Genomic DNA, 15,115 nt, shown 5'->3' on the forward strand with positions numbered 1-15,115 from the left:
CCCCTGAATAATGAGTAGGAATAAACTAAGTGGGGAGAGGTGGGGGAATCTTTCCAGGCCATGGGAACTGCATGGGGAAAAATTTCGTGTTTGGTATTTGGTATTTGAAGAACTGAAAAGTGGCCATTGTCTGTGGGGTATCACCTGGGTGTGGGAGAGCAGCCAGGATGAGACTTGCCGGTAGGGTAAAGTCTAATCAGCTCATCTTCCACCACATTCCCTTTCCTTCCTGGGAATGGGAGTGGGGGCTCTCCAGGGAGAAAATACTTCTGAAGTGGCCTAGTATTTTTGAAGGGCTGGAGGGGTGAGACAGCTTTGGGCCATGCTTCACACAGGACTATGGAGACCAGAGCTGGAGGTTTGGTTTCACTTTCTCTGGGTGAACAGAGAGAAGGAAGGGTTACACCTAAACTAAAGGCAAACAGCCGTATTCATCCATTCATTCATTATACTCAAGACATTCCCCATCTTGTTCACCATACTTTTAAGCACTTGATCATAGATTCCCCGTCACACTGTAATCTCCATGGGAGCAAGGCCAAATCCCCTGTTCAAAAAACAAAATTCAGGGGCACCTAGGTGGCTCAGTCGATTAAATGTCCAACTCAATTTTGGCTCAGATCATGATCTCAGGGCTGTGAGACGGAGCCCCACATCGGGCTCTGTGCTCAGCATGGAGCCTGCTTAAGATTCTCTCCCTCTCCATCTGCCCCTCCTCTCTCAAAAAAAAAAAAGTTCAACTGGGTAAAATTGAAGATCAAATAGGCTTTATTAGGCAATTCATGAATCAGGCAGTATCCTATCTAGCAAGTACAGAGATGCTCCAAGGAGTTGTGCAAAATGGAAGGTGTTTAAGGGACGGGGAGTGGGACAACGTGGTTATTAGCAAAAGAAAAGAAAGGATTGCTTCAGGCAAAGTCACCTTTCCTTAAAGGAAGGGGCAGGGGATCTTAGGTGGACTACTTCATCTTCCTTTGGGGGATGGAGAGGGCCCAGGTGACAGATTGCCTCCTTGGTGCTGACCAGAAATTCCTGGCTCATCAGTTAAGACATTTCTGGGGGAGGCTGAAACTGCACTGAAGTTTCAGGTTGCTACCCCGGGGGCACACAACTCTACCTTGGGCCTGTGGTTTTCTTTTTAACACTTTTGTCCATCTGGTATCTTGGCCCGGAGCCTGGCATGTAGTAAGCACGGGTCCTATAGTTGTGGAGCAAATGAATGAATAGCAACGACCATTTGTTAGGGTTCTGACCTCGTGCCAGCACTTCACCTGCAACGTCCTTTTTTTTTTTTTTTTTAAAGATTATTTGAGAGAGAGAGAGTGACAGCACAAGTGGGGAGGGGAGGGAGAAACAGGCTTCCCGTGGAGCAGGGAGCCCTACACGGAGCAGGGAGCCCTATTCGGGGCTCAATCCCAGGACCCTCAGATCATGACCTGAGTGGAAGGCAGACGCTTGACTGAGCCACCCAGGCGCCCCTGCATCATCCTCTTTTGATCTTTACAATAGCTCTGAAGAGAAGGCTAAGAGCGATTATCAGATAGTTTGCTCAGGGACACACAGGTAGTAAAACTGGAGTCAGACCGCACTCATCGTGCACGGATAAACAAGTGAGCAGAAGGCTCTTTCAGAGCCAGCCTTGTGCTTTCTGACCCCTGAAGGCAAGCTCAGGAACCTTCGATCCCTATGCTGGCGCCAATACCAGATTTTGGTACCCTTGGATCGTCCTCCCAGCCAATCCATGTCAAGTGTTGGGATGCCTGCCGGCTAGTAGCCCTGGGCAGAGTGCTTCACCCCTCTGGGCTTCTGTTTTCCCAGCTCTAAAATCAGAATGATAATCACTGACCTTATTTACCTCCCAGGGGAAAAGGGAGCCTATGTAAAGACAGTGCATGAAAAATGACAGAGTGCTTTGTAGCCAGAAATCCACAGTCACAGAATAAATAAGACAACTCAGGGTCTCCTCAAGAAGACAAACTAGGATTCCCCTACCGCTTCCTGGGAGTCAGGGTGCTCCTCAAGCTTGAAGGTACAGACAAAATTTTCATCTCCTTAGGGTACAAATTCTGATTCAGTAGGTCTGTGGTGGGGCCTGAAGTCTGTATTAAGGTTTTGGGTTTTGTTTTTTTTTTTTAAGATTTATTTATTTGAGGGGGGAGGGGCAGAAGGAAAGGGGTAGAGAGACTTCCAAGCAGACTCCCCGCTGAGCACAGAGCCCTACGCGGGGCTCCAGTCTCAGGACCCCAAGATCATGACATAAGCCCATCATGACCCGAGCCAATCGTGACGTGAGCCACAACGATGAGTCGGACGCCTACCCCACTGAGCCACCCAGGCACCCTGTGAAGTCTGTATTGTTAATAGTCCCCGTGTTCCCATGCTCTGGTCCTTGGACCACACTCAGTAGCAGGGGACTGGTGGACAGAGCAAGCCTTTGGCCTTGGACAGACCTGGGGTGGATTCTAGCAACGCTTCCTACGCTGCAGAAACTCAGGGAATCAATTCACGTCTCTCAACCCCGCTTTTCTCACCTCTAAAGTGGGAGCGATGGTGCCCACCTTGTAGGTGTCAATATTGTAAATCCAGGGACAAGCGGCGTAATAACATGCGTGAAGTGCCTGGAAGCTGGCAGGGATCATGTTGATCATGGAAGGAAGGAGAGTAACTGCAGTGTCTTCCTTTGGTCAATAGAGGTCATCTTTGTGTGTTTCTTATGAAAGCGGAGATGACTCTGAGGGCTCCTGGTGATTGGCGGCGGCCCAGTGCTCCCGAGAGATGCCCCGATACTGGGGGCAGGACCACCTCCCTAGATGCCGCGCTCCAGTCTGGTGGGGGAATCAACCAACCGAATAATCACAGAAACCAGTTGTGCTAGATGTAGATAGGATATTCCAAATCCAGATTTGGTAATAATTCATTGCTGTGATACAATGAAACAAATTTCAGTAGGTGTGGAAGAAGGCCAGAGACATTATGGCCAGGAAGAAGGCAGACACACTGTCCCCTGCAGGAACACTCTGTTTCCTAGGCACAAGATTCTTTCAGTCATTCCTCCATTAAAAATGAAATTCACGTGTTTCCAGTCCAGCCTGTAAGACGTTTGGAAGGGGCCACTCCATCCTAACAAAAAAGCTGAACAAACTGCAGAGTCAACAACTCTTCTTAGACCGGTAAGATATCAGATTACAGGGCACACCCCTGCCCTCCACCCCCTCCCCGCCCCCACAACTGGAGAGAGTGACAGGCAAGAACGGGGCAGAAGCCCACAAGCAGAAAGCTCTGCAGGGACCCGTGTCAGGGTAGGGGCCCCAGAGCTGTAACTAATGAATTGCTGGAGGCTCAGTGTGCACAAATCTGACAGAGAAAAACACAAGGGGACCCAGTCATGGGAAGGGGGTCCACTTCGGTGCATTTTACCTCCTGGAGCTCTACAGGTTCTCATAGTAAACGGCAGAGAAAAATCCCCTCTAGTTTCCAGGAGGGGAGAGGAGAAGACACCATTTTGAAACGTGCCAGAGCATTCTGTTCTTTAACAAGATCTGCCCTCAAGGGAAACTTAAAATTTAACCAGAGCCTAACCTGCTGGGATTTTTATCAGAGCTAAACTGACCTAAGGGAAGGCAAATACCCAACTCCAGCCCCCTCTAGGCTTCCATGTGGAGGAGAGGAAATATTCAAGAGGTCCAGCCCACTCTACTGTCCCTGTGCCATCTAGAGAGGACAGGAGACAGGAATTAAATGATTTGAGAACAATCAACTGCATAAATATTAATACTTTAAAAAGAAAGTTAAGTTGTGTTTTGGTAATTCACAAACTATCATGCAAATAAAAACTCGGCAAGTAGAGAGGACAGGAGAGAATGAGAAGCATTTGCGGGGCACACAGAAACACTGAAGACTGCGGTTGAGTCATAGGACTACAGAATGCTTCCCTTCCTCCAGCACTTGGTCACTGTTTTATAAAAAGCCTATTCAGAGCAGTGCCTTTTACCTAGTCCATTATGTCCAGTTATCAAGAAAAAATTATGAGACCTATTAAAGGCCAAAAATATGGTGAGATATGGCAAGGATGATGGAATTAACAGACAGGAATTTTTTTTTTTTAAGATTTTATTTATTTGGGGCGCCTGGGTGGCTCAGTGGTTAAGCGTCTGCCTTTGGCTCAGGTCATAATCCCGGGGTCCTGGGATGGAGCCCTGTGTCGGGCTCCCTGCTCTGTGGGAAACCTGCTTCTCCCTCTCCCTCTGCCCCTGCTTGTGTTCAAAAAAAAAAAAAAAGAATACATGGACAATGTACACAGAAAGATGGAAATTCTAAGAACCAATAATAAATGCAAGAGATCAAAAACGCTCAAAGAGAGATGAAGAATGCCTTTGATGGGCATATGAATAGATTGGATACAGCTGTGGAAAGACTCTGAGCTTCAGGATTTCTCAATGGAAACCTCCACAACTGAAGAGTAAATAGAAAAAAAGACTAAGAACAGGGGTGCCTTGATGGTTCAGTTGTTAAGTGTCTGCCTTCAGCTCAGGTCATGATCCCCCGGTCCTGGGATCGAGCCCCGCATTGGGCTCTCTGCTCCGCGGGAAACCTGTTTCTCTCTTTTCCTACTCCCCCTGCTTGTGTTCCCTCTCTCGCTGTGTCTCTCTTTGTCAAATAAATGAATAAAATCTTTAAAAGAAAAAAGATTAAAAACGAAACAAAAACAGAAAAGAAAATCTAAGAACTGTAAGGGAGTACCATATACATCATGGGAGTACCAGAAGAAGAGAGAAAGGAACAGAAAAAAATATATATTTGAAAAAATAATGACTGAGAATTCCCCCTAAATTAATGTCACACACCAAACCACAGATCCAGGAAGGTCAGAGAACACCAAGAAGCATAAATGCCAAAAAATATGACACCTAGGGGCACCTGGCTGGCTCAGTTAGTAGAATATAGGATTTTTTTTTAAGATTTTATTTATTTGTTTATCAGAGAGAGAAAGCATAAGCAGGGGAAGCGGCAGGCAGAGGGAGAAGCAGGCTCCCTGCTGAGCAAGGAGCCTGATGCGGGACTCGATCCCAGGACCCTGGGATCATGATGTGAGCTGAAGGTAGACGCTTAACTGACTGAGCCACCCGGGTGTCGCGAGCATAGGGTTCTTGATGTCAGGGTTGTGAGTGTGAGCCCCACATTGGGTGTGAAGATTACTTTAAGAAAAAATGACACCTAGTCATATCATTTTCAAAATAAAAAGTCAAAGATAAATTTAAAAATCCTTAAGGAGCTAGGGCCAGGTGAGGGGGGAGGTAGGGAGAACACCTACAGAAAAGCAAAGCTAAGAACCACATCTGAGGGGCTCCTGGTGGCTCAGTCGGTTAGGCATCTGCCTTCAGCTCAGGTCATGATCCCAGGGTCCTGGGGTAGAGCCCTACACTGGGCTCCCCGCTCAGCAAGGAGTCTGCTTCTGCCTCTCCCCCTGGCTCATGCTCTCCCCCTCCCTCTCTCTCTCTCTCATTCTGTGTCAAATAAATAAATAAAATATTTTTTGAAAGATTTCATTTATTTATTTGACAGAGACACAGCGAGAGAGGGAACACAAGCAGGGGGAGTGGGAGAGGGAGAAGCAGGCTTCCCGCCGAGCAGGGAGCCCGATGCGGGGCTCGATCCCAGGACCCTGGGATCATGACCTGAGCCGAAGGCAAATGCTTAACGACTGAGCCACCCAGGCGCCCCTTTATTATATTCTTTCTAATAAACTGGTAAGCATAAACAAGCGTTTCCCTTAGTTCTGTGAGGCATTCTAGCAAACTATCAACCCCTAAGGAGGGAGAGGTGGGAACGCTGATATATAGGTGGTCATCACATTCAAGTAGAGGGGATCTAGGTCCTATTTCTCCAAGAGAGTAGTGACAAAGAATTTGTGGCCATATTTATCTATCACATAATCTAGAAAATATACATAAATATTTAGCTCAAAGTGTTGCAAGAATTATGTCAGATTTGTTTAAAATGCCTTGCCTATATTAAGAGATAAATACATGTTTGATTGTTGTTATTCTTTCAGTTTTTTTTTTTTTTTTTTCATTTTTAAGTAAGCTCTAGGCCCAACATGGTGCTTGAACTCACAATGACCCCAAGATCAAGAGTCGCATGCTCTAACAACTGAGCCAGCTAGGTGCACCATTTGTTATTCTTTGAAAAGGTCACATTTGGCATCAGAGAGTACTTTAAATTAGAATTATTCACTTAAAAGGGTTTGCTTCAGGGTGCCTGGGTCGCAAAATTGGTGAAGCATCAGATTCTTGGTTTCAGCTCAGGTCAGGATCTCAGGGTCCTGGGATCGAGTCCCACATCAGGCTCCCTGCTCCTTGGGAGCCTGCTTCTCCCTCTGCCTCTCTCTTTCTCTGTCTCTCATGAATAAATAAATAAAATCTTTAAAAAATAAATAAAAAATTAAAAAAATTATTTGAAAGAGAGAGAGAGCACGAGCAGGAGGGAGAGGGAGAAGCAGGCTCCCTGCTGAGCTGGGAGCAAGAGGTGGGACTTAGGTCCCAGGAAACTGGGACCATAACCTGAGCCGTAGGAAGATGCTTAACTGACTGAGCCACCCAGGCACCCCTAAAAAAAAAATTATTTATTTATTCTTTTAAAGATTTTTTAATTTGTCAGAGAGAGAGCACAAGCAGTGGGAGCAGAGAAAGGAGCAGGCTCCCTGCTGAGCAAGGAGCCCGATACGGGACTCAATCCCAGGACCCTGGGATCATGACCTGGGCTGAAGGCAGATGCTTAACCAACTGAGCCACCCAGGCGTGCCCCGCCCCCCAATTTTTTTCAAATAAAAGGGTTTGCTTCAAGGGGCGCTTGGCTGGCTCGGTCGATAGAGCATGTATGCTTGATCTCGGGGTCATGAGTTCAAGCCCCACACTGGGCATAGAGCTTACTTTAAACAAAAAAAGTGTTTGCCTCAAGGGTTGGCCTGTTGCCGTGGTCCAGGCAGAGGTGACAGTGACATATGGACTAGAACCAGAGCATTGAGATGGAGATCAATGGAAAGATGGAAAGATTCGGATATATTCAGAGGATAAAGATTAATCTCTGACCTTGACTCTATCCCCCCCCTACCCTGTGTTAACCTTAATGATAAAATTGTCAGTTATTTTGCCAGCAAGATGGGTTCATTCAGGACTAGCAGAGAATTGCAATTCAGAACAAGCAAGGTAATGGAAAACCAAAGGCAAGTGGGGAGAACAAGGCAGAGGAACAGCCTTTTCCAGAGAAAAGATGGAGAGCTGGGAGGGGCTGTTGTAAACTGAAACTGAAAATCCATTGGAGTCAGCTGGGAGTTATGAAGTGTTGTGGCTTCTCATTGGCTGCGTTGTGACAGTCTCTCATTGGCTGGGCTGTTGCTGGAGGAGAAAGCAATCTTTCTTCTTCTTGCTGGGGTTGTTCGGTGTAGACTTCCTCCTGTTGAGAATGCCAGGTACTCGTTTTCCTGGGGTAGGGGGGCGGTCTACAATTGAGGAGGGTGTGACAGCTCCCCTTTCTGGCCTCCTGACTGCATTTTATTTGATTTTTTTTTTTTAGGCTTTTGTTTTGTTTTTAGAGAGAGAAGTGGGGGAAGGGGCAGAGGGAGAGGGAGAGAGAGAGAGAGAGAGAGAGAGAGAGAATCTTAAGCAGGCTCCACGTCCAGCACATAAGCCCAACACAGGGCTTGAACTCATGACCCTGAGATCATGACCTAAGCTGAGATCAAGAGCCAGACGCTTTACCAATTGAGCCACCCAGGTGCCCCCTCTTGACTCCATTTTAAATAAAGTTTCCTTCATTCAGTTTCACACAGGTTTCCCCATCCATAAATAAGGCTAATCTAACCTGAAAGATGTCAACTGCTCTGAGATGCTGAAGATAGTTAAGTGTTAATCCTTCGGGAGGAAGTATAGCCAAGCGGCTAATCGTGTAGGCCTAGACGTAGCACCAACCTGTGTTTGAATCCTGGCTCTGCCACCAATTGGCTGTGTGGCCTTGAGCAAGCTCTTTAGTCTCTCTGTGCCTCGGTTTCCCCATCTGTAAAAGGGGAGTGCACACAGTAGTCCCTGCTTCCCAGGGTTATGGTGACTAAGGGAGACAATGAGAGTAAAGGGCTCGGAGCAGGCCCACACAGGGGGCACTCCACTGAGGCTAGCCATGACCACCGTTACTGTCAGGAATACGTTTCTCAGCATCTATTTGTTTCTTCTGCTTTCAGGGCTTTACAGTCGGAAACAGAATGAGCAACTACCAGCTGAACACGATACTCTGCTGGAGTTTGGTTACTACCACTACCTCACCGGCCACAGTCAGTCCTGTCCCCTACCAGGCCTTGGCCCGTGTACGTCTGAGGCAGGTGGCTCTCTGCCATCCTTAGGCCAGAGGTAAGCAATGCCACCAGGTAGGCTGGTTTAGACTGATCGGAGATAATTAATACAGCAGGGAATGGAGGTGAGCACTGGGGGCTCCTGTCCTCACAGCCGGACTCTCCAGCTCTCTGCCCACAGCCTCTGGAGTCCCTCCAACACCAAGTGCTGCTTGGAGGACACCGGTGAGGTCTCCTACAACACAGAGGACAAGTGCTTCAGTGAGGCGAGTCGCCCCTCTCCTCCTCAGCTGGCAGAGAACCAAGGAGAAAGAAGCGCTCAGAACCCCATTGCACAGTATTGTCCCTACACACATACACACGCACGCACGCACACATGCATGCACATGCTCCCAATTTATTTATAGCAAACCTGGTGAGGCCACATTGTTGTTCTAAAAAATCTTATTTTGGGGGGCGCCTGGGTGGTATAGTAGATTAAGCGTCTGCCTTTGGCTCAGGTCATGGTCCCAGGGTCCTGGGATCGAGCCCCGCATCGGGCTCCCTGCTCGGCGGGAAGCCTGCTTCTCCCTCTCCCTGTGCTGCTCCCCCTGCTTGTGTTCCTCTCTCACTGTTTCTCTCTGACAAAATAAATAAATAAAATCTTTAAAATAAACGAATAGGGGCGCCTGGGTGGCTTAGTCGTTAAGCGTCTGCCTTCGGCTCAACTCATGATCCCAGGGTCCTGGGATCGAGCCCCGCATCGGGCTCCCTGCTCTATGGGGAGCCTGCTTCTCCCTCTCCCTCTCCCCGTGCTTGTGTTCCCTCTCTCACTGTGTCTCTCTCTGTCAAATAAATAAATAAAATCTTAAAAATAAAATAAAATAAAATAAATGAATAAATAACACGTTTTGGGAGAGTGGGGAAAACGGATGAAGGTGGTCAAAAGGTAACAACTTCCCATTATAAGATTAGATGTCGCTGTCATTACTGCCTGTATCATAAAGATCTTTCTTTTTTTTTTTTAAGTTTTTTTTTTTTAAGATTTTATTTATTTATTTGAGAGAGAGAGAATGAGAGATAGAGAGCATGAGAGGGAAAAGGGTCAGAGGGAGAAGCAGACTCCCTGCTGAGCAGGGAGCCCGATGCGGGACTCGATCCCGGGACTCCAGGATCATGACCTGAGCCGAAGGCAGTCGCTTAACCAACTGAGCCACCCAGGCGCCCCATAAAGATCTTTCTGAGGATAACAGCACGGAGAATAATTATGATGTGGAGCCAATGTAAACGTAAGCTTTATTCTTTTACTGTTTCTTCTGGCTAGTGATTTTAGGATCATTTTGCAGCAGCTTGAGAAAGCTGCTCTATGCTAGGGCAAACTGTATTATATTTTGATAATCTACGATATAAGGTCTGTCTTTTTTGTATCTTTTCTACCTTGAAACCAGTAATTTGCAAGGAATCCTGTAGTCTGCATTTGAATGACTTCAGTATACTTCCACCTTTTGATTTGACCTAAGGAAGCACTAATAGGTTTTGAGTGTTGCCCGCGTGTTTGAGAGGACTGAAGTCATTAAGGTAAGACCTAGAGGCTGGACTAGAATTCAGTTTTTTGTGTCTAAGGGCAGGGTTGTGCCCCTGGCTGTACAGCATCCTGGCAGAAGGACCCTGCCCCCTACCCTGCCCTAATCAGGAAGAAACCTACAAAGGCCTTGGCAAAACTCTCAGTGGACAGGCCCTGATCCACAACAGAGGTAACATTCACTCTGCTGCAAGAGATAGGACCATCCCCAATTTCACCTGCAGCATTTGCTGTCACACCGCACCTGTCTCTCCCACCCAAGAAGGTGTCCATATCTAAGTGCAAATAAGTAAGAGTTAGTCTAAGGGTAACTCTGAATCGACTCTGATTTTATTAAGTGATTCATGCAAACTATAGCACTCTATGATTTATTTTTTTTTTTAAGTAGGCTGCACACCCAGTGTGGGGCTTGAACTCAGGACCCAGAGACCAAGAGTCACATGCTCTACCGACTGAGCCAGCCAGAGGCCCAGCAGCAGGCGGTCTGTCACCTGGAATGGTGACAACTCCACGGAGATGGGTGCCCTGAGCAGTGTTTCTGCCTCTGCTTCCCGATGCTGGGCCCTCAGGGTTCTGATGAGCCATTGCAGGAATCCCAAAATAGAGAGTGCCTCACCCTTTTATTTGTTTACTTATTTGTTTTGTATTTTTTCGCAATTTCATTTGACCTTTGATAAAGGATTACTGTATACAGGGAGCTATTACAGGTCACCAAACTTCAGTTTTCAAACAAGAATTAACACTTGAGGAGCATTTACTGGCACTTGAGCTCGGATTCTTCTGCCAAACTCAAGAAGTTTGGCAGCCACGCGGCCCGGCCCAGTTCCTGCTGCGCATGCCCGAGTGGAGATAGCCGGAGAGCTACAAGAAGCGGGAACAGGTGGGGTGAGAGGGCCTGTGAAAGCTTTGCACCTGTCTCAAGTGAGCCAAATTGTCAAACATGATTTGTGAACTCCGGCCCCTAGATCAGAACAGAGCACACTGGCCGGTCAGGGCTGGGTGCTCCTTGGTAACTCTCTTCCCCAGGGAGGGTTGTCGCAGCGCCTTCAGCTCCCCATCCTATGGCATGGAGGTGTTCCCGGGGTCAGAGGCCAGAGGGCGCAAGCTCGGGTCTTGCGTGCTCTACTGTAAGTTTTCAGCATGTTGGGTGTCAAAGTAATTGGACCCTATGGCCAGAAGTGTAGCATATTGTGTTTTTACCCTTAACCCTGGAAGGACCTTGGAATGACTCCTCTCTGCAGGTCCTAGAGGCTTCCCACATGCTTCGGGGCATTGCCTCAACACCCTCCACCTCTACTCACCCTGCTGGGGGGCACATGGCTCCCAGGGGCATGGCGCTGCCAACATGAGCAACCTTGTCTGAAGATACCAGTGCCACATGGCCACCCAGGTAAGTGGTTGGTCAGGTGGGCGTAGACGGTGAGTACCGTTCCCTCTGGTCTGGAGATAATTATTATTCATATCGCTTCTCTCCACCTTCACAACTAGTCCAGCCCACCGTCCTCTGTTGCCTGAACTATTGTAATAGCCTTCTAATTTGGTGATTCTTTTTTTTTTTTTTAAGAATTTATTTATTTATTATTATTATTTTTTAAGATTTTATTTCTTTATTTGTCAGAGTGAGAAAGAGCACACACAAGCAGGGGGAGAAATAGGCAGAGGGAGAAGCAGGTTCCCAGCTGAGCCAGGAGCCCTGTAAGGGACTTGATCCCAGGACTCTGGGATCATGACCCCAGCCGAAGGCAGACGCTTAACTGACTGAGCCATCCAGGCGCCCCTAATTTGGTGATTCTGAAGCTGCTGCCTTGGCCCCTCCCGCCAACTTAGTCGTCTTTTTTTTTTTTTTTTAAGATTTATTTGTTTATTTGAGAGGGGTGGGCTGCACGCAGGAGCCGGAAGGGCAGAGAGGAAAAGAGAATCTGAAGCCGACTCCACGCAGAGCATGTGCCAGACTCTGGGCTCAATCCTACGACCTTTGAGGTCACCACCTGAGCCAAAACCAAGAGTTGGACACCCAACCGACCGTGTCACACAGGCGCTCCCTTCACAGTCGTTTTTAGCAAGCACCTTTAGCCCTTGTGATTGATTAACTAAACCTTTCTTTGTGTATCTATAGATCACGCATTGTTTCCTTGAAAGACTTAGAACTAAACCCTCTGACACAACCGTCCCCCTATCCCTGGGCACCAACGCACAACCTCTGAGAACTGAGACAACGCGTGTAGCTGGCACCATAGAGTGTGTGCGCAATCAAGAAGTCTTACAGACCACCGTGCTCCCCTTTCACTGCCCTAAACTTCCTTTACAAATCTCTGGGCCAGGCAGAAACCTCAGAGTTGGTTTTTGGAGAAAAGTGTCTTCTACCCAGGTGGCCAGCCTCTAGACTAAAGCTCATATTCCTTTCCAATCAAAACTCATCTCTTAGGGGCACCTGGGTGGCTCAGTCGTTAAGTGGCTGCCTTCAGCTCAGGTCATGATCCCAGGGTCCCGGGATTGAGCGCCGCATTGGGTTCCCTGCTCCATGGGAAGCCTGCTTCTCCCTCTCCCGCTTCCTCTGCTTGTGTTCCTTTCTCTCGCTATGTCTCTCTCTGTCAAATAAATAAATAAAATCTTTAAAAAAAATTATAAAAAACAAACTCATCTCAAACAAAACAAAACAAAAAAACAAAATGAAAACCTTGTCTCTTGAGTATTGGCTTTTCTTTTTCTTTTTTTTTTTTAAAGATTTTATTTATTTGAGAGATAGAGAGCACGAGAGGGAAGAGGGTCAGAGGGAAAAGCAGACCCCTTGCCGAGCAGGGAGCCCGATGTGGGACTCGATCCCGGGACTCCAGGATCATGACCTGAGCCGAAGGCAGTCGCTTAACCAACTGAGCCACCCAGGTGCCCTTGAGTATTGGCTTTTCAAATGATGGGTAGCTGAACTTGGGTTTTCCATAACAAATTTCTGCTGCCACCCTTGCTTTCCTATTGTCTCCTGTCCTCGCAGTAGTCTTTTAAAATTCCTGTCATCCTCAGCTCAAGATCCTCTATGGCTTCTCTTCTTACTAGGAGGGAAGCCAGGTGAGGACTCTGGCTGACAGGACCCCACAGTTCTGGCTACTCTGTAACTTCCCACTCTACCCCTCTTCTCCTCCACCACCACCACCACCACCACTACCAGCACCACCACTACCAGCACCACCATCACCACAACCACCACAACCACCACCACTACCAGCACCACCACTACCAGCACCACCATCACCACAACCACCACCACCACCACCACCACCACTACCATCACCACCACTACCAGCACCACCACCACTACCAGCACCACCATCACCACAACCACCACCACTACCAGCACCACCACTACCAGCACCACCACTACCAGCACCACCACCACTACCAGCACCACCACTACCAGCACTACCAGCACCACCATCACCACAACCACCACCACCACAACCACCACCACCACTACCACCATCGCCACAATCACCACCACCACTACAACCACCGTTACAACCACCACCACCACCACCACCATGGCTCTACTTCAGCCTCACCTGCAGACTCACCAGATGTCAGTCTCGGGGTCTTTGCACTTTCTAGTCCCCTGCCTGGAACCCTGTGCCACTAGATGCCTGCCTGGCTTCCTCCCTCAGCTCATTCAGTTCTCTGCTCAGATCCTCCCCAGAGAGCTCTCCCCAAACAAAAATAGCTGCCTACCTCTTTGTCACTCCAGCAACTTATTCAGCTTCATTACTTTTCACAGCACTTCCATTGCCTAGCTTGCTTTGTTTATTTATTATTGTTTATCCCCTGCCCCTCCGTGTTTTAGTGCAAGATCAATGAATGCAGGAACTTGCATTTTTGCTGCTACCTTCCCACTACCTAGCACACAGGAGGCACCTAATGACTATTTGTTGAATAAATGAACTCCTCCTATGCCCGGCATTGAGTATTTTTCATACTTCATCTCATTTTACCCTCCAAAGAACCTCCACAGTAGATACTATCGTTATCCTCATTTTGCAGTTAAAGGAACCGAAGCTTAGAGAGGTGTCATCCTAGTTACCAAGGGTATAGAGGCCAATTTTAGGCAACAGGTTTGAGCAGTGGAAAGCTGAGTGAGGCCAAGGGCCCACGGTGACGACGGAGCTGAATGCAAACAGGTTCATCAGGCAACCCACCTAAAAATATCCACAGGCCCAAGCTGACAAATGGGCTACTTACAACCGGACACAGGGACCAAAAAAGGGAATTCCATACATTCCCGTAACTCTAGCCCCGACCCCTGCCTCCCGGTAGAGAGTCTGTCCTTGGCTGTCCCATCCACTGCTCCCTTGCAGTGCACGCCTTTGTTCTGCTCGGCGGAATTCTCTCACCAGCCATGCCACCTGCCTCCACCCGACTGGGTCGCCCCACATTTGGTGGCCCTTACGGGGCCCCTCTGCCGACCCCGGGACTCTCCTCAGAATCTCCAGGGATTTCTGGGGACTTGCCCTCCGTGGGCTGACTCTAGTTAAATTCCTTGGGGAACTGACCAACTTTGGCTGAGACTACTCCTCGGTGAAGTCCAAAGAGGAACCTGCCAGACCACCCTTGCCCAAAAAGGTGAGGGATTTCCTGTCCTGCCCTTTGGAGGGATCCTTCCCTCCCTCTCCTTTCTCTCTTTTTTTATTTATTTATTTATTTATTTTTTTATTGTTATGTTAATCACCATATATTACATCATTAGTTTTTGGTGCAGTGTTCCATGATTCATTGTTTGTTCATAACACCCAGTGCTCCATGCAGAACGTGCCCTCCTCAATACCCATCACCAGGCTAACCCATCCCCCTACCCCCCTCCCCTCTAGAACCCTCAGTTTGTTTTTCAGAGTCCATCATCTCTCATGGTTCGTCTCCCCCTCTGACATACTCCCCTTTTCTTCCTCTCCTGTTATCTTCTTCTTTTGACCCTTGGCTGGTCTAACCCTAGTACTCCTCAGACAACTGAAGATCTCTGGCCAGGGTGACTCCCAAGTGTGTCTGAAGGTCTAACAGTAAACGGGTTGGACTGTCCCTGCCTATGAGACTGAAGGACCCCCTTCCCCCCTCTCCACTCCATCCCTCCCAGGCCTCCGTTCCCAATGTGCGGCTCAATTGGCGGCAGCAGCTTGTCCAGGGTGAATCGGCACACGTTCTGGACTCAGTTGGAACCCGTTCCTGATGTTGGCTGC

This window comes from Zalophus californianus, chromosome 17 (genome assembly GCF_009762305.2).
Source record: "Zalophus californianus isolate mZalCal1 chromosome 17, mZalCal1.pri.v2, whole genome shotgun sequence".
NCBI lineage: Eukaryota > Metazoa > Chordata > Mammalia > Carnivora > Otariidae > Zalophus > Zalophus californianus.